At 47.3% G+C, this 17,189-nt stretch overlaps 29 non-coding genes across 29 annotated transcripts; all 29 read right to left on the bottom strand.

The window, feature by feature from the left end:
- Positions 1-468: 468 nt before the first annotated feature.
- Positions 469-580, bottom strand: TRNAL-CAA (transfer RNA leucine (anticodon CAA)). The gene is made up of 2 exons: positions 543-580; positions 469-514 (listed from the first exon to the last, which is right to left on the bottom strand). It is a non-coding gene; the product is annotated as a tRNA-Leu (tRNA).
- A 287-nt stretch (positions 581-867) lies between these two features.
- Positions 868-940, bottom strand: TRNAV-AAC (transfer RNA valine (anticodon AAC)). Its single transcript has one exon. It is a non-coding gene; the product is annotated as a tRNA-Val (tRNA).
- Positions 941-1,326: 386 nt separating this feature from the next.
- Positions 1,327-1,398, bottom strand: TRNAP-AGG (transfer RNA proline (anticodon AGG)). Its single transcript has one exon. It is a non-coding gene; the product is annotated as a tRNA-Pro (tRNA).
- A 429-nt stretch (positions 1,399-1,827) lies between these two features.
- Positions 1,828-1,900, bottom strand: TRNAV-UAC (transfer RNA valine (anticodon UAC)). The gene has a single exon. It is a non-coding gene; the product is annotated as a tRNA-Val (tRNA).
- A 385-nt stretch (positions 1,901-2,285) lies between these two features.
- On the bottom strand, positions 2,286-2,357 carry TRNAP-CGG (transfer RNA proline (anticodon CGG)). Its single transcript has one exon. It is a non-coding gene; the product is annotated as a tRNA-Pro (tRNA).
- A 936-nt stretch (positions 2,358-3,293) lies between these two features.
- Positions 3,294-3,405, bottom strand: TRNAL-CAA (transfer RNA leucine (anticodon CAA)). The gene is made up of 2 exons: positions 3,368-3,405; positions 3,294-3,339 (listed from the first exon to the last, which is right to left on the bottom strand). It is a non-coding gene; the product is annotated as a tRNA-Leu (tRNA).
- Positions 3,406-3,693: 288 nt separating this feature from the next.
- TRNAV-AAC (transfer RNA valine (anticodon AAC)) lies at positions 3,694-3,766 on the bottom strand. Its single transcript has one exon. It is a non-coding gene; the product is annotated as a tRNA-Val (tRNA).
- Positions 3,767-4,152: 386 nt separating this feature from the next.
- Positions 4,153-4,224, bottom strand: TRNAP-AGG (transfer RNA proline (anticodon AGG)). Its single transcript has one exon. It is a non-coding gene; the product is annotated as a tRNA-Pro (tRNA).
- Positions 4,225-4,653: 429 nt separating this feature from the next.
- TRNAV-UAC (transfer RNA valine (anticodon UAC)) lies at positions 4,654-4,726 on the bottom strand. The gene has a single exon. It is a non-coding gene; the product is annotated as a tRNA-Val (tRNA).
- A 385-nt stretch (positions 4,727-5,111) lies between these two features.
- On the bottom strand, positions 5,112-5,183 carry TRNAP-CGG (transfer RNA proline (anticodon CGG)). The gene has a single exon. It is a non-coding gene; the product is annotated as a tRNA-Pro (tRNA).
- A 936-nt stretch (positions 5,184-6,119) lies between these two features.
- Positions 6,120-6,231, bottom strand: TRNAL-CAA (transfer RNA leucine (anticodon CAA)). Its single transcript has 2 exons — positions 6,194-6,231; positions 6,120-6,165 (listed from the first exon to the last, which is right to left on the bottom strand). It is a non-coding gene; the product is annotated as a tRNA-Leu (tRNA).
- Positions 6,232-6,519: 288 nt separating this feature from the next.
- TRNAV-AAC (transfer RNA valine (anticodon AAC)) lies at positions 6,520-6,592 on the bottom strand. The gene has a single exon. It is a non-coding gene; the product is annotated as a tRNA-Val (tRNA).
- A 386-nt stretch (positions 6,593-6,978) lies between these two features.
- Positions 6,979-7,050, bottom strand: TRNAP-AGG (transfer RNA proline (anticodon AGG)). Its single transcript has one exon. It is a non-coding gene; the product is annotated as a tRNA-Pro (tRNA).
- Positions 7,051-7,937: 887 nt separating this feature from the next.
- Positions 7,938-8,009, bottom strand: TRNAP-CGG (transfer RNA proline (anticodon CGG)). The gene has a single exon. It is a non-coding gene; the product is annotated as a tRNA-Pro (tRNA).
- Positions 8,010-8,945: 936 nt separating this feature from the next.
- On the bottom strand, positions 8,946-9,057 carry TRNAL-CAA (transfer RNA leucine (anticodon CAA)). Its single transcript has 2 exons — positions 9,020-9,057; positions 8,946-8,991 (listed from the first exon to the last, which is right to left on the bottom strand). It is a non-coding gene; the product is annotated as a tRNA-Leu (tRNA).
- Positions 9,058-9,345: 288 nt separating this feature from the next.
- On the bottom strand, positions 9,346-9,418 carry TRNAV-AAC (transfer RNA valine (anticodon AAC)). Its single transcript has one exon. It is a non-coding gene; the product is annotated as a tRNA-Val (tRNA).
- A 386-nt stretch (positions 9,419-9,804) lies between these two features.
- On the bottom strand, positions 9,805-9,876 carry TRNAP-AGG (transfer RNA proline (anticodon AGG)). Its single transcript has one exon. It is a non-coding gene; the product is annotated as a tRNA-Pro (tRNA).
- A 429-nt stretch (positions 9,877-10,305) lies between these two features.
- TRNAV-UAC (transfer RNA valine (anticodon UAC)) lies at positions 10,306-10,378 on the bottom strand. The gene has a single exon. It is a non-coding gene; the product is annotated as a tRNA-Val (tRNA).
- Positions 10,379-10,763: 385 nt separating this feature from the next.
- On the bottom strand, positions 10,764-10,835 carry TRNAP-CGG (transfer RNA proline (anticodon CGG)). The gene has a single exon. It is a non-coding gene; the product is annotated as a tRNA-Pro (tRNA).
- Positions 10,836-11,761: 926 nt separating this feature from the next.
- On the bottom strand, positions 11,762-11,873 carry TRNAL-CAA (transfer RNA leucine (anticodon CAA)). Its single transcript has 2 exons — positions 11,836-11,873; positions 11,762-11,807 (listed from the first exon to the last, which is right to left on the bottom strand). It is a non-coding gene; the product is annotated as a tRNA-Leu (tRNA).
- Positions 11,874-12,161: 288 nt separating this feature from the next.
- Positions 12,162-12,234, bottom strand: TRNAV-AAC (transfer RNA valine (anticodon AAC)). The gene has a single exon. It is a non-coding gene; the product is annotated as a tRNA-Val (tRNA).
- Positions 12,235-12,620: 386 nt separating this feature from the next.
- TRNAP-AGG (transfer RNA proline (anticodon AGG)) lies at positions 12,621-12,692 on the bottom strand. The gene has a single exon. It is a non-coding gene; the product is annotated as a tRNA-Pro (tRNA).
- A 429-nt stretch (positions 12,693-13,121) lies between these two features.
- Positions 13,122-13,194, bottom strand: TRNAV-UAC (transfer RNA valine (anticodon UAC)). The gene has a single exon. It is a non-coding gene; the product is annotated as a tRNA-Val (tRNA).
- A 385-nt stretch (positions 13,195-13,579) lies between these two features.
- Positions 13,580-13,651, bottom strand: TRNAP-CGG (transfer RNA proline (anticodon CGG)). The gene has a single exon. It is a non-coding gene; the product is annotated as a tRNA-Pro (tRNA).
- A 936-nt stretch (positions 13,652-14,587) lies between these two features.
- Positions 14,588-14,699, bottom strand: TRNAL-CAA (transfer RNA leucine (anticodon CAA)). The gene is made up of 2 exons: positions 14,662-14,699; positions 14,588-14,633 (listed from the first exon to the last, which is right to left on the bottom strand). It is a non-coding gene; the product is annotated as a tRNA-Leu (tRNA).
- A 288-nt stretch (positions 14,700-14,987) lies between these two features.
- Positions 14,988-15,060, bottom strand: TRNAV-AAC (transfer RNA valine (anticodon AAC)). The gene has a single exon. It is a non-coding gene; the product is annotated as a tRNA-Val (tRNA).
- A 386-nt stretch (positions 15,061-15,446) lies between these two features.
- Positions 15,447-15,518, bottom strand: TRNAP-AGG (transfer RNA proline (anticodon AGG)). Its single transcript has one exon. It is a non-coding gene; the product is annotated as a tRNA-Pro (tRNA).
- A 429-nt stretch (positions 15,519-15,947) lies between these two features.
- Positions 15,948-16,020, bottom strand: TRNAV-UAC (transfer RNA valine (anticodon UAC)). The gene has a single exon. It is a non-coding gene; the product is annotated as a tRNA-Val (tRNA).
- A 385-nt stretch (positions 16,021-16,405) lies between these two features.
- On the bottom strand, positions 16,406-16,477 carry TRNAP-CGG (transfer RNA proline (anticodon CGG)). Its single transcript has one exon. It is a non-coding gene; the product is annotated as a tRNA-Pro (tRNA).
- Between the last annotated feature and the right edge of the window lie 712 nt (positions 16,478-17,189).

Raw genomic sequence — 17,189 nt, 5'->3', positions numbered from 1 at the left:
CCTGCCTCAATCTAGAATTGGCTGCAAATCACAAGATAGAGTTCAATGTCCGTGTGAACTGCCTACTCCCAGCTACCTCTCTGTCTTCCTTATGTAAATTAAAATTCGCAAGGGGTGACCAATGACAATCTGCTCCTCCCACATAACCAGGAAGCCCTGTTGAACATGTCTGCCTGTGTTGTTGCAGGGACAGTGCCTTCTCCGCCCAAAAGGTGGCAGGAGAGCCTCACAACAAAGATAGGATCAACTGCTTAATGAGAAACCAGCACGGCAGTTAGTGTGATGGAGTGCAAATTTAACGGAAGTTGTGCCTGAGGTGTCCCTTCCAGGAATACATGGAATTGTGATTGAGGGCCCAGCCTGATCGTTGGTGGATTTCTCGTCATATGTTACAGGTCCGTGCAAAGATTGTGGCGTGTGGGGAATGCACTGCAAAAAACAGGAAGATTTAAGGGTGTAAAAGAGACCTGTCAGAAGTGGGATTTGAACCCACGCCTCCATGAGGAGACCAGAAGTCTCAGTTGCACTGAAGATCAAGCTCTCTTGAGTCTGGCGCCTTAGACCACTCGGCCATCCTGACAGCCCTGGCTATGTACAGGTCTGACTCTTCTGTCTGCACTTGCCAATGTTTGCACTTACAGCGTTCACAGCAATGTCACAGGTGTAAAGGCCCCACAATACAACATGGCATGATAAAAAAAAGCTAGGCACAAGAGCGACCACTGATGGATGCGGATTACTTTGTTTCGTCTTGCAAAAGTAAAGGAAGTTTCCCACGGCTCGCTGGGTTCATGGACCGCCTCTTCTTAAGCTTGCATTGAGATAATAAGGTTTTAGAGGGTGCACATAAAAGCAGCTCATGCACAGTGTTTCTGCCCGGTCTCGAACCGGGGACCTTTCGCGTGTTAGGCGAACGTGATGACCACTACACTACAGAAACTAACTTGCTGTGTTTTACTGTTAGAGCAAGGTTCCTCTCAAGGATTCTCTCTACTTCTATTCTGCTGTATCAGCAGCCACTCAGAAAGCGAGGAGCAAGTGTGAAAACTGCAGAGATATCAGCCAACATGCTTGCAATTAGACGTATTAAAAATTTACTTATGCAGGCATCGACAGACAAATATCTGATGCCTAAATACCAGCAAGTACAGCTTGGGAAAGCATCACCTGGGACACACACAGACTAAGCATGAAGGCAGAAAAAGCATGGATATCCGTTTTTCTTCTGAGGTTCAAAATAATTTGTGCAACAATGCGCCGAGTGTAATGAGAAATAGTCAGGCATTGTGAGTTTTGAGTAGGATTCGTATGTTTACCTCTAAAAAAGGGCTCGTCCGGGATTTGAACCCGGGACCTCTCGCACCCTAAGCGAGAATCATACCCCTAGACCAACGAGCCGAGGCACGCAAGAGTCACCTTTTGCACCAGCTCCGGGGGTTATTGGCAGCGAGTCGGTGAATGCTTCACCCAAAGCAAGCAACTGCACATGCTGCTCTCTTCTGCAATATGGTTGCTGTCTTTTCCATGGCCGTCATCGAACAAGAAATGAAAATGCCTCCATCCTTCAGACATTTTGTTTGCTCTAGGTGTATGCTCTCGGTGAGGACAATAAAACAATTTCTGCTCTCATGCCTTGCTTTCATCAAGTAGGCCCACCCTTCAGTACAAAAGGACGTGCAAACGAATGGCGCAAACTATCGTCACTTCTCTTTTTGAGCTGTCACTGATGCCCCTGGAGCACAGTACGTCACGCTGGCGAGGGATAGACAGCTTCCATTATCTCAGCTTTCCTATAAGTTGAGAGAGTAAATGCAAACAATAAGCTGCTGTTTCTGCCCGGTCTCGAACCAGGGACCTTTCGCGTGTAAAGCGAACATGATAACCACTACACCACAGAAACAGATACTCTGGCAGCAATCTTCTTGGCATGTAGTGGGCTGGAAAGCACAGACCAAGGGCCAATGTCCATGAAGCTCAACGTTGGACCCTCCTTACCCGATCTCTTTCTTTGGAAGAAAGGAACGAGGACCACTTTTATTCCAAAAGGCGATTTTAAAACCATACCTGAAATCACACTAGAAAAACACTTTGAATTTAATGTTCCTACACTGATGGTCCACCCCAGAAAAGCAGTTGCAAAGAAGTCCGGCACTGAAATTCTATACGCCAAAAGTGGGAAACAGCGTGCAGGGAAAGGAACTTTCTCACCACACACGGCGTCTTATAGCATTGAAAAGAAGAAATGGTCCTATATAATAAGCAGCCTAAAAATAATTCCACAGCTTGGGCTCGTCCGGGATTTGAACCCGGGACCTCTCGCACCCGAAGCGAGAATCATACCCCTAGACCAACGAGCCTGATTCCCGAGTCGGCAATTTGAACAATTTCTGATGCGTCTTTCAGAAACAAAGCAGTGCTATTTGGCTGCTCTCTCTCTATGTGAGCCACACAAAGTCATGTTTCTCTCAAGATGTTGTTTTTTTCACTCTTGCAAGGAAGGGATCAGCCGATATCCTAGCTGCCAGTGAGCAGAAAAAAGGCACTGATGAGAACTGCAGGCACTTTCTGGCACTTGTTCTTCTCTGCAAGTCCTGGACCCTTGCCCCATAAACTTCCACCCCAGAAGCAAGGGAGGGCCTGCCAATTCTTGCTCCTAAGAAAGAGACGTTTGATTCTTGGATTTAAACACGCTCACTCAGCGATCGATCAGGCGAGATCAGGCGAGATTTATATGAGTGGCTCGCAGGACTGAAACACTCACCTGGGAGACCCAGGGTGGCTGAATTCCCAGAATGGTCATTGTTGGGCAAGTCACCTCCTTTCCTCCTGCCTCAATCTAGAATTGGCTGCAAATCACAAGATAGAGTTCAATGTCCGTGTGAACTGCCTACTCCCAGCTACCTCTCTGTCTTCCTTATGTAAATTAAAATTCGCAAGGGGTGACCAATGAAAATCTGCTCCTCCCACATAACCAGGAAGCCCTGTTGAACATGTCTGCCTGTGTTGTTGCAGGGACAGTGCCTTCTCCGCCCAAAAGGTGGCAGGAGAGCCTCACAACAAAGATAGGATCAACTGCTTAATGAGAAACCAGCACGGCAGTTAGTGTGATGGAGTGCAAATTTAACGGAAGTTGTGCCTGAGGTGTCCCTTCCAGGAATACATGGAATTGTGATTGAGGGCCCAGCCTGATCGTTGGTGGATTTCTCGTCATATGTTACAGGTCCGTGCAAAGATTGTGGCGTGTGGGGAATGCACTGCAAAAAACAGGAAGATTTAAGGGTGTAAAAGAGACCTGTCAGAAGTGGGATTTGAACCCACGCCTCCATGAGGAGACCAGAAGTCTCAGTTGCACTGAAGATCAAGCTCTCTTGAGTCTGGCGCCTTAGACCACTCGGCCATCCTGACAGCCCTGGCTATGTACAGGTCTGACTCTTCTGTCTGCACTTGCCAATGTTTGCACTTACAGCGTTCACAGCAATGTCACAGGTGTAAAGGCCCCACAATACAACATGGCATGATAAAAAAAAAGCTAGGCACAAGAGCGACCACTGATGGATGCGGATTACTTTGTTTCGTCTTGCAAAAGTAAAGGAAGTTTCCCACGGCTCGCTGGGTTCATGGACCGCCTCTTCTTAAGCTTGCATTGAGATAATAAGGTTTTAGAGGGTGCACATAAAAGCAGCTCATGCACAGTGTTTCTGCCCGGTCTCGAACCGGGGACCTTTCGCGTGTTAGGCGAACGTGATGACCACTACACTACAGAAACTAACTTGCTGTGTTTTACTGTTAGAGCAAGGTTCCTCTCAAGGATTCTCTCTACTTCTATTCTGCTTTATCAGCAGCCACTCAGAAAGCGAGGAGCAAGTGTGAAAACTGCAGAGATATCAGCCAACATGCTTGCAATTAGACGTATTAAAAATTTACTTATGCAGGCATCGACAGACAAATATCTGATGCCTAAATGCCAGCAAGTACAGCTTGGGAAAGCATCACCTGGGACACACACAGACTAAGCATGAAGGCAGAAAAAGCATGGATATCCGTTTTTCTTCTGAGGTTCAAAATAATTTGTGCAACAATGCGCCGAGTGTAATGAGAAATAGTCAGGCATTGTGAGTTTTGAGTAGGATTCGTATGTTTACCTCTAAAAAAGGGCTCGTCCGGGATTTGAACCCGGGACCTCTCGCACCCTAAGCGAGAATCATACCCCTAGACCAACGAGCCGAGGCACGCAAGAGTCACCTTTCGCACCAGCTCCGGGGGTTATTGGCAGCGAGTCGGTGAATGCTTCACCCAAAGCAAGCAACTGCACATGCTGCTCTCTTCTGCAATATGGTTGCTGTCTTTTCCATGGCCGTCATCGAACAAGAAATGAAAATGCCTCCATCCTTCAGACATTTTGTTTGCTCTAGGTGTATGCTCTCGGTGAGGACAATAAAACAATTTCTGCTCTCATGCCTTGCTTTCATCAAGTAGGCCCACCCTTCAGTACAAAAGGACGTGCAAACGAATGGCGCAAACTATCGTCACTTCTCTTTTTGAGCTGTCACTGATGCCCCTGGAGCACAGTACGTCACGCTGGCGAGGGATAGACAGCTTCCATTATCTCAGCTTTCCTATAAGTTGAGAGAGTAAATGCAAACAATAAGCTGCTGTTTCTGCCCGGTCTCGAACCAGGGACCTTTCGCGTGTAAAGCAAACGTGATAACCACTACACCACAGAAACAGATACTCTGGCAGCAATCTTCTTGGCATGTAGTGGGCTGGAAAGCACAGACCAAGGGCCAATGTCCATGAAGCTCAACGTTGGACCCTCCTTACCCGATCTCTTTCTTTGGAAGAAAGGAACGAGGACCACTTTTATTCCAAAAGGCGATTTTAAAACCATACCTGAAATCACACTAGAAAAACACTTTGAATTTAATGTTCCTACACTGATGGTCCACCCCAGAAAAGCAGTTGCAAAGAAGTCCGGCACTGAAATTCTATACGCCAAAAGAGGGAAACAGCGTGCAGGGAAAGGAACTTTCTCACCACACACGGCGTCTTATAGCATTGAAAAGAAGAAATGGTCCTATATAATAAGCAGCCTAAAAATAATTCCACAGCTTGGGCTCGTCCGGGATTTGAACCCGGGACCTCTCGCACCCGAAGCGAGAATCATACCCCTAGACCAACGAGCCTGATTCCTGAGTCGGCAATTTGAACAATTTCTGATGCGTCTTTCAGAAACAAAGCAGTGCTATTTGGCTGCTCTCTCTCTATGTGAGCCACACAAAGTCATGTTTCTCTCAAGATGTTGTTTTTTTCACTCTTGCAAGGAAGGGATCAGCCGATATCCTAGCTGCCAGTGAGCAGAAAAAAGGCACTGATGAGAACTGCAGGCACTTTCTGGCACTTGTACTTCTCTGCAAGTCCTGGACCCTTGCCCCATAAACTTCCACCCCAGAAGCAAGGGAGGGCCTGCCAATTCTTGGTCCTAAGAAAGAGGCGTTTGATTCTTGGATTCAAACACGCTCACTCAGCGCTCGATCAGGCTCGATCAGGCGAGATTTATATGAGTGGCTCACAGGACTGAAACACTCACCTGGGAGACCCAGGGTGGCTGAATTCCCAGAATGGTCATTGTTGGGCAAGTCACCTCCTTTCCTCCTGCCTCAATCTAGAATTGGCTGCAAATCACAAGATAGAGTTCAATGTCCGTGTGAACTGCCTACTCCCAGCTACCTCTCTGTCTTCCTTATGTAAATTAAAATTCGCAAGGGGTGACCAATGACAATCTGCTCCTCCCACATAACCAGGAAGCCCTGTTGAACATGTCTGCCTGTGTTGTTGCAGGGACAGTGCCTTCTCCGCCCAAAAGGTGGCAGGAGAGCCTCACAACAAAGATAGGATCAACTGCTTAATGAGAAACCAGCACGGCAGTTAGTGTGATGGAGTGCAAATTTAACGGAAGTTGTGCCTGAGGTGTCCCTTCCAGGAATACATGGAATTGTGATTGAGGGCCCAGCCTGATCGTTGGTGGATTTCTCGTCATATGTTACAGGTCCGTGCAAAGATTGTGGCGTGTGGGGAATGCACTGCAAAAAACAGGAAGATTTAAGGGTGTAAAAGAGATCTGTCAGAAGTGGGATTTGAACCCACGCCTCCATGAGGAGACCAGAAGTCTCAGTTGCACTGAAGATCAAGCTCTCTTGAGTCTGGCGCCTTAGACCACTCGGCCATCCTGACAGCCCTGGCTATGTACAGGTCTGACTCTTCTGTCTGCACTTGCCAATGTTTGCACTTACAGCGTTCACAGCAATGTCACAGGTGTAAAGGCCCCACAATACAACATGGCATGATAAAAAAAAAGCTAGGCACAAGAGCGACCACTGATGGATGCGGATTACTTTGTTTCGTCTTGCAAAAGTAAAGGAAGTTTCCCACGGCTCGCTGGGTTCATGGACCGCCTCTTCTTAAGCTTGCATTGAGATAATAAGGTTTTAGAGGGTGCACATAAAAGCAGCTCATGCACAGTGTTTCTGCCCGGTCTCGAACCGGGGACCTTTCGCGTGTTAGGCGAACGTGATGACCACTACACTACAGAAACTAACTTGCTGTGTTTTACTGTTAGAGCAAGGTTCCTCTCAAGGATTCTCTCTACTTCTATTCTGCTTTATCAGCAGCCACTCAGAAAGCGAGGAGCAAGTGTGAAAACTGCAGAGATATCAGCCAACATGCTTGCAATTAGACGTATTAAAAATTTACTTATGCAGGCATCGACAGACAAATATCTGATGCCTAAATGCCAGCAAGTACAGCTTGGGAAAGCATCACCTGGGACACACACAGACTAAGCATGAAGGCAGAAAAAGCATGGATATCCGTTTTTCTTCTGAGGTTCAAAATAATTTGTGCAACAATGCGCCGAGTGTAATGAGAAATAGTCAGGCATTGTGAGTTTTGAGTAGGATTCGTATGTTTACCTCTAAAAAAGGGCTCGTCCGGGATTTGAACCCGGGACCTCTCGCACCCTAAGCGAGAATCATACCCCTAGACCAACGAGCCGAGGCACACAAGAGTCACCTTTCGCACCAGCTCCGGGGGTTATTGGCAGCGAGTCGGTGAATGCTTCACCCAAAGCAAGCAACTGCACATGCTGCTCTCTTCTGCAATATGGTTGCTGTCTTTTCCATGGCCGTCATCGAACAAGAAATGAAAATGCCTCCATCCTTCAGACATTTTGTTTGCTCTAGGTGTATGCTCTCGGTGAGGACAATAAAACAATTTCTGCTCTCATGCCTTGCTTTCATCAAGTAGGCCCACCCTTCAGTACAAAAGGACGTGCAAACGAATGGCGCAAACTATCGTCACTTCTCTTTTTGAGCTGTCACTGATGCCCCTGGAGCACAGTACGTCACGCTGGCGAGGGATAGACAGCTTCCATTATCTCAGCTTTCCTATAAGTTGAGAGAGTAAATGCAAACAATAAGCTGCTGTCTGTGCCCGGTCTCGTACCAGGGACCTTTCGCGTGTAAAGCAAACGTGATAACCACTACACCACAGAAACAGATACTCTGGCAGCAATCTTCTTGGCATGTAGTGGGCTGGAAAGCACAGACCAAGGGCCAATGTCCATGAAGCTCAACGTTGGACCCTCCTTACCCGATCTCTTTCTTTGGAAGAAAGGAACGAGGACCACTTTTATTCCAAAAGGCGATTTTAAAACCATACCTGAAATCACACTAGAAAAACACTTTGAATTTAATGTTCCTACACTGATGGTCCACCCCAGAAAAGCAGTTGCAAAGAAGTCCGGCACTGAAATTCTATACGCCAAAAGTGGGAAACAGCGTGCAGGGAAAGGAACTTTCTCACCACACACGGCGTCTTATAGCATTGAAAAGAAGAAATGGTCCTATATAATAAGCAGCCTAAAAATAATTCCACAGCTTGGGCTCGTCCGGGATTTGAACCCGGGACCTCTCGCACCCGAAGCGAGAATCATACCCCTAGACCAACGAGCCTGATTCCCGAGTCGGCAATTTGAACAATTTCTGATGCGTCTTTCAGAAACAAAGCAGTGCTATTTGGCTGCTCTCTCTCTATGTGAGCCACACAAAGTCATGTTTCTCTCAAGATGTTGTTTTTTTCACTCTTGCAAGGAAGGGATCAGCCGATATCCTAGCTGCCAGTGAGCAGAAAAAAGGCACTGATGAGAACTGCAGGCACTTTCTGGCACTTGTACTTCTCTGCAAGTCCTGGACCCTTGCCCCATAAACTTCCACCCCAGAAGCAAGGGAGGGCCTGCCAATTCTTGCTCCTAAGAAAGAGGCGTTTGATTCTTGGATTCAAACACGCTCACTCAGCGCTCGATGAGGCTCGATCAGGCGAGATTTATATGAGTGGCTCACAGGACTGAAACACTCACCTGGGAGACCCAGGGTGGCTGAATTCCCAGAATGGTCATTGTTGGGCAAGTCACCTCCTTTCCTCCTGCCTCAATCTAGAATTGGCTGCAAATCACAAGATAGAGTTCAATGTCCGTGTGAACTGCCTACTCCCAGCTACCTCTCTGTCTTCCTTATGTAAATTAAAATTCGCAAGGGGTGACCAATGACAATCTGCTCCTCCCACATAACCAGGAAGCCCTGTTGAACATGTCTGCCTGTGTTGTTGCAGGGACAGTGCCTTCTCCGCCCAAAAGGTGGCAGGAGAGCCTCACAACAAAGATAGGATCAACTGCTTAATGAGAAACCAGCACGGCAGTTAGTGTGATGGAGTGCAAATTTAACGGAAGTTGTGCCTGAGGTGTCCCTTCCAGGAATACATGGAATTGTGATTGAGGGCCCAGCCTGATCGTTGGTGGATTTCTCGTCATATGTTACAGGTCCGTGCAAAGATTGTGGCGTGTGGGGAATGCACTGCAAAAAACAGGAAGATTTAAGGGTGTAAAAGAGATCTGTCAGAAGTGGGATTTGAACCCACGCCTCCATGAGGAGACCAGAAGTCTCAGTTGCACTGAAGATCAAGCTCTCTTGAGTCTGGCGCCTTAGACCACTCGGCCATCCTGACAGCCCTGGCTATGTACAGGTCTGACTCTTCTGTCTGCACTTGCCAATGTTTGCACTTACAGCGTTCACAGCAATGTCACAGGTGTAAAGGCCCCACAATACAACATGGCATGATAAAAAAAAAGCTAGGCACAAGAGCGACCACTGATGGATGCGGATTACTTTGTTTCGTCTTGCAAAAGTAAAGGAAGTTTCCCACGGCTCGCTGGGTTCATGGACCGCCTCTTCTTAAGCTTGCATTGAGATAATAAGGTTTTAGAGGGTGCACATAAAAGCAGCTCATGCACAGTGTTTCTGCCCGGTCTCAAACCAGGGACCTTTCGCATGTTAGGCGAACGTGATGACCACTACACTACAGAAACTAACTTGCTGTGTTTTACTGTTAGAGCAAGGTTCCTCTCAAGGATTCTCTCTACTTCTATTCTGCTGTATCAGCAGCCACTCAGAAAGCGAGGAGCAAGTGTGAAAACTGCAGAGATATCAGCCAACATGCTTGCAATTAGACGTATTAAAAATTTACTTATGCAGGCATCGACAGACAAATATCTGATGCCTAAATGCCAGCAAGAACAGCTTGGGAAAGCATCACCTGGGACACACACAGACTAAGCATGAAGGCAGAAAAAGCATGGATATCCGTTTTTCTTCTGAGGTTCAAAATAATTTGTGCAACAATGCGCCGAGTGTAATGAGAAATAGTCAGGCATTGTGAGTTTTGAGTAGGATTCGTATGTTTACCTCTAAAAAAGGGCTCGTCCGGGATTTGAACCCGGGACCTCTCGCACCCTAAGCGAGAATCATACCCCTAGACCAACGAGCCGAGGCACACAAGAGTCACCTTTCGCACCAGCTCCGGGGGATATTGGCAGCGAGTCGGTGAATGCTTCACCCAAAGCAAGCAACTGCACATGCTGCTCTCTTCTGCAATATGGTTGCTGTCTTTTCCATGGCCGTCATCGAACAAGAAATGAAAATGCCTCCATCCTTCAGACATTTTGTTTGCTCTAGGTGTATGCTCTCGGTGAGGACAATAAAACAATTTCTGCTCTCATGCCTTGCTTTCATCAAGTAGGCCCACCCTTCAGTACAAAAGGACGTGCAAACGAATGGCGCAAACTATCGTCACTTCTCTTTTTGAGCTGTCACTGATGCCCCTGGAGCACAGTACGTCACGCTGGCGAGGGATAGACAGCTTCCATTATCTCAGCTTTCCTATAAGTTGAGAGAGTAAATGCAAACAATAAGCTGCTGTTTCTGCCCGGTCTCGAACCAGGGACCTTTCGCGTGTAAAGCAAACGTGATAACCACTACACCACAGAAACAGATACTCTGGCAGCAATCTTCTTGGCATGTAGTGGGCTGGAAAGCACAGACCAAGGGCCAATGTCCATAAAGCTCAACGTTGGACCCTCCTTACCCGATCTCTTTCTTTGGAAGAAAGGAACGAGGACCACTTTTATTCCAAAAGGCGATTTTAAAACCATACCTGAAATCACACTAGAAAAACACTTTGAATTTAATGTTCCTACACTGATGGTCCACCCCAGAAAAGCAGTTGCAAAGAAGTCCGGCACTGAAATTCTATACGCCAAAAGTGGGAAACAGCGTGCAGGGAAAGGAACTTTCTCACCACACACGGCGTCTTATAGCATTGAAAAGAAGAAATGGTCCTATATAATAAGCAGCCTAAAAATAATTCCACAGCTTGGGCTCGTCCGGGATTTGAACCCGGGACCTCTCGCACCCGAAGCGAGAATCATACCCCTAGACCAACGAGCCTGATTCCCGAGTCGGCAATTTGAACAATTTCTGATGCGTCTTTCAGAAACAAAGCAGTGCTATTTGGCTGCTCTCTCTCTATGTGAGCCACACAAAGTCATGTTTCTCTCAAGATGTTGTTTTTTTCACTCTTGCAAGGAAGGGATCAGCCGATATCCTAGCTGCCAGTGAGCAGAAAAAAGGCACTGATGAGAACTGCAGGCACTTTCTGGCACTTGTACTTCTCTGCAAGTCCTGGACCCTTGCCCCATAAACTTCCACCCCAGAAGCAAGGGAGGGCCTGCCAATTCTTGCTCCTAAGAAAGAGGCGTTTGATTCTTGGATTCAAACACGCTCACTCAGCGCTCGATCAGGCGAGATCAATATGAGTGGCTCACAGGACTGAAACACTCACCTGGGAGACCCAGGGTGGCTGAATTCCCAGAATGGTCATTGTTGGGCAAGTCACCTCCTTTCCTCCTGCCTCAATCTAGAATTGGCTGCAAATCACAAGATAGAGTTCAATGTCCGTGTGAACTGCCTACTCCCAGCTACCTCTCTGTCTTCCTTATGTAAATTAAAATTCGCAAAGGGTGACCAATGACAATCTGCTCCTCACACATAACCAGGAAGCCCTGTTGAACATGTCTGCCTGTGTTGTTGCAGGGACAGTGCCTTCTCCGCCCAAAAGGTGGCAGGAGAGCCTCACAACAAAGATAGGATCAACTGCTTAATGAGAAACCAGCACGGCAGTTAGTGTGATGGAGTGCAAATTTAACGGAAGTTGTGCCTGAGGTGTCCCTTCCAGGAATACATGGAATTGTGATTGAGGGCCCAGCCTGATCGTTGGTGGATTTCTCGTCATATGTTACAGGTCCGTGCAAAGATTGTGGCGTGTGGGGAATGCACTGCAAAAAACAGGAAGATTTAAGGGTGTAAAAGAGATCTGTCAGAAGTGGGATTTGAACCCACGCCTCCATGAGGAGACCAGAAGTCTCAGTTGCACTGAAGATCAAGCTCTCTTGAGTCTGGCGCCTTAGACCACTCGGCCATCCTGACAGCCCTGGCTATGTACAGGTCTGACTCTTCTGTCTGCACTTGCCAATGTTTGCACTTACAGCGTTCACAGCAATGTCACAGGTGTAAAGGCCCCACAATACAACATGGCATGATAAAAAAAAAGCTAGGCACAAGAGCGACCACTGATGGATGCGGATTACTTTGTTTCGTCTTGCAAAAGTAAAGGAAGTTTCCCACGGCTCGCTGGGTTCATGGACCGCCTCTTCTTAAGCTTGCATTGAGATAATAAGGTTTTAGAGGGTGCACATAAAAGCAGCTCATGCACAGTGTTTCTGCCCGGTCTCGAACCGGGGACCTTTCGCGTGTTAGGCGAACGTGATGACCACTACACTACAGAAACTAACTTGCTGTGTTTTACTGTTAGAGCAAGGTTCCTCTCAAGGATTCTCTCTACTTCTATTCTGCTTTATCAGCAGCCACTCAGAAAGCGAGGAGCAAGTGTGAAAACTGCAGAGATATCAGCCAACATGCTTGCAATTAGACGTATTAAAAATTTACTTATGCAGGCATCGACAGACAAATATCTGATGCCTAAATGCCAGCAAGTACAGCTTGGGAAAGCATCACCTGGGACACACACAGACTAAGCATGAAGGCAGAAAAAGCATGGATATCCGTTTTTCTTCTGAGGTTCAAAATAATTTGTGCAACAATGCGCCGAGTGTAATGAGAAATAGTCAGGCATTGTGAGTTTTGAGTAGGATTCGTATGTTTACCTCTAAAAAAGGGCTCGTCCGGGATTTGAACCCGGGACCTCTCGCACCCTAAGCGAGAATCATACCCCTAGACCAACGAGCCGAGGCACACAAGAGTCACCTTTCGCACCAGCTCCGGGGGTTATTGGCAGCGAGTCGGTGAATGCTTCACCCAAAGCAAGCAACTGCACATGCTGCTCTCTTCTGCAATATGGTTGCTGTCTTTTCCATGGCCGTCATCGAACAAGAAATGAAAATGCCTCCATCCTTCAGACATTTTGTTTGCTCTAGGTGTATGCTCTCGGTGAGGACAATAAAACAATTTCTGCTCTCATGCCTTGCTTTCATCAAGTAGGCCCACCCTTCAGTACAAAAGGACGTGCAAACGAATGGCGCAAACTATCGTCACTTCTCTTTTTGAGCTGTCACTGATGCCCCTGGAGCACAGTACGTCACGCTGGCGAGGGATAGACAGCTTCCATTATCTCAGCTTTCCTATAAGTTGAGAGAGTAAATGCAAACAATAAGCTGCTGTTTCTGCCCGGTCTCGAACCAGGGACCTTTCGCGTGTAAAGCAAACGTGATAACCACTACACCACAGAAACAGATACTCTGGCAGCAATCTTCTTGGCATGTAGTGGGCTGGAAAGCACAGACCAAGGGCCAATGTCCATGAAGCTCAACGTTGGACCCTCCTTACCCGATCTCTTTCTTTGGAAGAAAGGAACGAGGACCACTTTTATTCCAAAAGGCGATTTTAAAACCATACCTGAAATCACACTAGAAAAACACTTTGAATTTAATGTTCCTACACTGATGGTCCACCCCAGAAAAGCAGTTGCAAAGAAGTCCGGCACTGAAATTCTATACGCCAAAAGTGGGAAACAGCGTGCAGGGAAAGGAACTTTCTCACCACACACGGCGTCTTATAGCATTGAAAAGAAGAAATGGTCCTATATAATAAGCAGCCTAAAAATAATTCCACAGCTTGGGCTCGTCCGGGATTTGAACCCGGGACCTCTCGCACCCGAAGCGAGAATCATACCCCTAGACCAACGAGCCTGATTCCCGAGTCGGCAATTTGAACAATTTCTGATGCGTCTTTCAGAAACAAAGCAGTGCTATTTGGCTGCTCTCTCTCTATGTGAGCCACACAAAGTCATGTTTCTCTCAAGATGTTGTTTTTTTCACTCTTGCAAGGAAGGGATCAGCCGATATCCTAGCTGCCAGTGAGCAGAAAAAAGGCACTGATGAGAACTGCAGGCACTTTCTGGCACTTGTACTTCTCTGCAAGTCCTGGACCCTTGCCCCATAAACTTCCACCCCAGAAGCAAGGGAGGGCCTGCCAATTCTTGCTCCTAAGAAAGAGGCGTTTGATTCTTGGATTCAAACACGCTCACTCAGCGCTCGATCAGGCTCGATCAGGCGAGATTTATATGAGTGGCTCACAGGACTGAAACACTCACCTGGGAGACCCAGGGTGGCTGAATTCCCAGAATGGTCATTGTTGGGCAAGTCACCTCCTTTCCTCCTGCCTCAATCTAGAATTGGCTGCAAATCACAAGATAGAGTTCAATGTCCGTGTGAACTGCCTACTCCCAGCTACCTCTCTGTCTTCCTTATGTAAATTAAAATTCGCAAGGGGTGACCAATGACAATCTGCTCCTCCCACATAACCAGGAAGCCCTGTTGAACATGTCTGCCTGTGTTGTTGCAGGGACAGTGCCTTCTCCGCCCAAAAGGTGGCAGGAGAGCCTCACAACAAAGATAGGATCAACTGCTTAATGAGAAACCAGCACGGCAGTTAGTGTGATGGAGTGCAAATTTAACGGAAGTTGTGCCTGAGGTGTCCCTTCCAGGAATACATGGAATTGTGATTGAGGGCCCAGCCTGATCGTTGGTGGATTTCTCGTCATATGTTACAGGTCCGTGCAAAGATTGTGGCGTGTGGGGAATGCACTGCAAAAAACAGGAAGATTTAAGGGTGTAAAAGAGATCTGTCAGAAGTGGGATTTGAACCCACGCCTCCATGAGGAGACCAGAAGTCTCAGTTGCACTGAAGATCAAGCTCTCTTGAGTCTGGCGCCTTAGACCACTCGGCCATCCTGACAGCCCTGGCTATGTACAGGTCTGACTCTTCTGTCTGCACTTGCCAATGTTTGCACTTACAGCGTTCACAGCAATGTCACAGGTGTAAAGGCCCCACAATACAACATGGCATGATAAAAAAAAAGCTAGGCACAAGAGCGACCACTGATGGATGCGGATTACTTTGTTTCGTCTTGCAAAAGTAAAGGAAGTTTCCCACGGCTCGCTGGGTTCATGGACCGCCTCTTCTTAAGCTTGCATTGAGATAATAAGGTTTTAGAGGGTGCACATAAAAGCAGCTCATGCTCAGTGTTTCTGCCCGGTCTCGAACCGGGGACCTTTCGCGTGTTAGGCGAACGTGATGACCACTACACTACAGAAACTAACTTGCTGTGTTTTACTGTTAGAGCAAGGTTCCTCTCAAGGATTCTCTCTACTTCTATTCTGCTTTATCAGCAGCCACTCAGAAAGCGAGGAGCAAGTGTGAAAACTGCAGAGATATCAGCCAACATGCTTGCAATTAGACGTATTAAAAATTTACTTATGCAGGCATCGACAGACAAATATCTGATGCCTAAATGCCAGCAAGAACAGCTTGGGAAAGCATCACCTGGGACACACACAGACTAAGCATGAAGGCAGAAAAAGCATGGATATCCGTTTTTCTTCTGAGGTTCAAAATAATTTGTGCAACAATGCGCCGAGTGTAATGAGAAATAGTCAGGCATTGTGAGTTTTGAGTAGGATTCGTATGTTTACCTCTAAAAAAGGGCTCGTCCGGGATTTGAACCCGGGACCTCTCGCACCCTAAGCGAGAATCATACCCCTAGACCAACGAGCCGAGGCACACAAGAGTCACCTTTCGCACCAGCTCCGGGGGATATTGGCAGCGAGTCGGTGAATGCTTCACCCAAAGCAAGCAACTGCACATGCTGCTCTCTTCTGCAATATGGTTGCTGTCTTTTCCATGGCCGTCATCGAACAAGAAATGAAAATGCCTCCATCCTTCAGACATTTTGTTTGCTCTAGGTGTATGCTCTCGGTGAGGACAATAAAACAATTTCTGCTCTCATGCCTTGCTTTCATCAAGTAGGCCCACCCTTCAGTACAAAAGGACGTGCAAACGAATGGCGCAAACTATCGTCACTTCTCTTTTTGAGCTGTCACTGATGCCCCTGGAGCACAGTACGTCACGCTGGCGAGGGATAGACAGCTTCCATTATCTCAGCTTTCCTATAAGTTGAGAGAGTAAATGCAAACAATAAGCTGCTGTTTCTGCCCGGTCTCGAACCAGGGACCTTTCGCGTGTAAAGCGAACATGATAACCACTACACCACAGAAACAGATACTCTGGCAGCAATCTTCTTGGCATGTAGTGGGCTGGAAAGCACAGACCAAGGGCCAATGTCCATGAAGCTCAACGTTGGACCCTCCTTACCCGATCTCTTTCTTTGGAAGAAAGGAACGAGGACCACTTTTATTCCAAAAGGCGATTTTAAAACCATACCTGAAATCACACTAGAAAAACACTTTGAATTTAATGTTCCTACACTGATGGTCCACCCCAGAAAAGCAGTTGCAAAGAAGTCCGGCACTGAAATTCTATACGCCAAAAGTGGGAAACAGCGTGCAGGGAAAGGAACTTTCTCACCACACACGGCGTCTTATAGCATTGAAAAGAAGAAATGGTCCTATATAATAAGCAGCCTAAAAATAATTCCACAGCTTGGGCTCGTGCGGGATTTGAACCCGGGACCTCTCGCACCCGAAGCGAGAATCATACCCCTAGACCAACGAGCCTGATTCCCGAATCGGCAATTTGAACAATTTCTGATGCGTCTTTCAGAAACAAAGCAGTGCTATTTGGCTGCTCTCTCTCTATGTGAGCCACACAAAGTCATGTTTCTCTCAAGATGTTGTTTTTTTCACTCTTGCAAGGAAGGGATCAGCCGATATCCTAGCTGCCAGTGAGCAGAAAAAAGGCACTGATGAGAACTGCAGGCACTTTCTGGCACTTGTACTTCTCTGCAAGTCCTGGACCCTTGCCCCATAAACTTCCACCCCAGAAGCAAGGGAGGGCCTGCCAATTCTTGCTCCTAAGAAAGAGACGTTTGATTCTTGGATTTAAACACGCTCACTCAGCGCTCGATCAGGCGAGATCAGGCGAGATTTATATGAGTGGCTCGCAGGACTGAAACACTCACCTGGGAGACCCAGGGTGGCTGAATTCCCAGAATGGTCATTGTTGGGCAAGTCACCTCCTTTCCTCCTGCCTCAATCTAGAATTGGCTGCAAATCACAAGATAGAGTTCAATGTCCGTGTGAACTGCCTACTCCCAGCTACCTCTCTGTCTTCCTTATGTAAATTAAAATTCGCAAGGGGTGACCAATGACAATCTGCTCCTCCCACATAACCAGGAAGCCCTGTTGAACATGTCTGCCTGTGTTGTTGCAGGGACAGTGCCTTCTCCGCCCAAAAGGTGGCAGGAGAGCCTCACAACAAAGATAGGAT

Source organism: Triturus cristatus, chromosome 10 (genome assembly GCF_964204655.1).
Source record: "Triturus cristatus chromosome 10, aTriCri1.1, whole genome shotgun sequence".
Lineage (NCBI taxonomy): Eukaryota > Metazoa > Chordata > Amphibia > Caudata > Salamandridae > Triturus > Triturus cristatus.
This window is presented reverse-complemented; position numbering and strand designations above follow the sequence as displayed.